The sequence below is a fragment of the Oncorhynchus masou genome, unplaced genomic scaffold, assembly GCF_036934945.1.
Source record: "Oncorhynchus masou masou isolate Uvic2021 unplaced genomic scaffold, UVic_Omas_1.1 unplaced_scaffold_2144, whole genome shotgun sequence".
In the NCBI taxonomy this organism is placed as follows: Eukaryota; Metazoa; Chordata; class Actinopteri; order Salmoniformes; family Salmonidae; genus Oncorhynchus; species Oncorhynchus masou.
This window is the reverse complement of record NW_027008621.1, coordinates 71,550-74,406: the sequence shown is the minus strand read 5'-3', so window position 1 is coordinate 74,406 and position 2,857 is coordinate 71,550. Positions and strand designations below refer to the sequence as shown.

The 2,857-nt window shown below is 42.5% G+C and overlaps 1 pseudogene; it reads right to left on the bottom strand.

Annotated features, from left to right (window-relative positions):
• Nucleotides 1-465: 465 nt before the first annotated feature.
• LOC135532994 (heme oxygenase-like) overlaps nucleotides 466-2,857 on the bottom strand; it is a 5,101-nt pseudogene continuing 2,709 nt past the window's right edge.

The window sequence follows — 2,857 nt, the reverse complement described above, 5'->3', positions numbered from 1 at the left end:
CTTCGAGGACTGCGCTGGACAGGAAGTGGAGCATGACAAGCCAAAGAAGATGAGGAGGATTCGCAACAGCTTCAGAAGGAAATGTAATGAAGGGGCTTCTAAAGCCTATTACCACCACAAGACTCGTATACTAGAAGAGAATTCTAACAGCCTGACATTGTTATGTAATTTGTCTGTTATTATTTGGGAAATAGAATGATGGGATTTGGGCCTTAGCATTTCTGATTAGAAACCCCACAAGACTCCTACTAGAACAGAACTGGAACAGCCTGATATGTTTATTTTTCTATTTTATTGTTGTTCTTTTCATTTAGAAGTATATTCATTTAACTTTTTTTATGCACACTGATTGAGATAAAACTACATGTTCAATCTACATTGTTACTCTGTGGTTGGATGTTGATAGAGGAAAGGATTTTAAATAATGTAGACGATGAAGAAATTATCTGTGCATTTTATACCCCACATGGTAGACTCTTTTTATTAAAAAATGTACAAATACATACAATATATAAAAAATATTTTTGTTGAACAAATTTTACAAACAGTATAACTGACTTTACAAAAATGGATTTTCGACAGGTAGAAATATTACAGTAGCAATGGCTAAATCCTGAGATTGTAAATGAAAAAGGATAGATTTCATTTTGCTCTCATTTTCACAGTGACATTGATAAATGATTCAGAAATTTCACAAAATGTTCAGGACTACTAGTCTATTTCTAGTGTCCTAGGGATTTTATACTGGTGGACATTGAGTCAGTACTGCCAGTCAGACACATGGACATGTATCAATATCATACACATCCTAACTCATAGTTTAATGTGGCTACATACAACACAGGAACTATAAGAATTTATATTACTAAGTTATTACTTACTTCTGTACAGTATTTCGTTTTTTTAACAACTTTTAAACCTATTTAGGATCAACAACATTATAAAATATGGGGTCCTTCATCCTCTTTAAGGTCTTTAAAGTACAAAAATACTCCCAACATCATCTAGGTGTCAGGTAATCTTCTGTTATGGACGGATACAACTTTGCTGAAAACACTTCTTTACAACTTTAAAAAGCATAGATTCCCATGCCAACCGTTGCCAGGGCGACACAGATCCCCAGCAACATTCTGAAGAGGGGTGATGCGTTGACCAGACTGGTCTGGATCTGAAGGGATCTCGCCGTCAGTTTCTCTCCTGAGAAAAGGAGGAATTATTAGTATTATCTAACACACTAACTGCATAAGTACTAAATATCACCGTCATCATATTCAGTCGTGTGTGTGTGTGCGTACGCGTGGTGTCTGTGTGTGCGTGCGTGTGTTCGCACATGCATGTGCCTATGCGCGCGTGTGTGTGTGTGTCTGTGTGTGTGCGTAACTTACCATCAGCCTCTTTGGAATGTGTCGACATGTGTCTTGTGCATCTATTTCTGGTTGTCGTATGTATGAGCTCACTTTCCCTCTCTGTCACAGACACCATCTTCTGAAGATCGTCAAAGACCTGCATCACAGACAGAGGCAAGACAACATCAGTCAAAAGTCAGTCGTCTTATGTACGAAGAGCCAAGAAGCTCATTAAAAAAAACTAAATGGCACTCACTTAGCTTATAGTTGAACACCAACCCTAATATCCCTATCCTAATACCCCTAAACCATGGCTATCCCGTTTCCCTATTACTCGTCACCCCCCCATCTCCCCAACCCACCCCATCCTCCACTCCTCTCCTCTCCTCCATCCTCCTCTCCTCCATCCTCCTCTCCTCCATCCTCCTCTCCTCCATCCTCCTCTCCTCCATCCTCCTCTCCACTCCTCCTCCATCCTCCTCTCCTCCTCACCTTGATGTTCAACTCGAAGGCTCTGACAGCCTCCTCCAGCATTCCTTTCCTCTCCTCCTCCTCCAGCTCTATGCTGTTCATTCTACTCCTGTACAGCTGTTTGAACAGGTTGGGGCTGCTCACGCCCGGGAAGGAAAAGAACGACAGACCCTCGCCACCCTTCAGCCCCAGAGACTTCTGGGTAATGCGGCCAAGGACTTGTCCGCCAGATAGGTCGCCGAGGTAGCGGGTGTACGCGTGGGCCACTAGGTACTCAGGGTTGTCTTTGCCGATCTGTGGAGGGAAGGAGAGAAGGAGAGAGATAGTCAGTACAGTCATTGGTGTGAATGCACTATAAAAACATTCCAAGTAACCCATTTTTTACAATTTTCATTATCTCAACTTCTAACGTTTGGCTGAATTTACATTGGATTTTTAAAACCCTCATTTGCCCCCTTCATGGTTACATAAGGCAGGGTTTCCTAAACTCGGTCTTGGGTCTCATTTTGGGTGCACGTTTAGTTTTTTACCCTAGCACTAAACAGATGATTTAAATAATCAAAGGTTGATGATGAGGTAGTTATTTGAATCAGCTGTGTGGTGCTGGGGCAAAAACTAAAATGTGCACCCAGAGGAGGCCCCTGGACCGAGTTTGGGAAACCCTGTTATAAAGCATTATGGTACGATTCAACTTCCACAGACCAGTCCAGTTTAATACACACCTGTCTGAGTCTATGGGCATATATTTTAGTGGCAGCCGGTACAACAATCTTCTCTCTCAGTCCTGCCCATAGAAATGCTCCAGGTCTCTCTCCACTGACTCCAGCCGTGCTAGTTCCAGGGGGAAGTATATAGGCGCGACACTCGGGTGGTTGGAGTTATTGTCCAGAGCTTCCTCGAGTGCTTGATAGATCTCATAGAGGGAGCACAGGAGAAGCTGAGGAAAGGAGACAAGGAAAGGATATAAACTAGGGTTAGTCTCAATACTTCCATTATACACAAAATACAGTACCTTGACCCACAACAGTTGACAGCAGCAC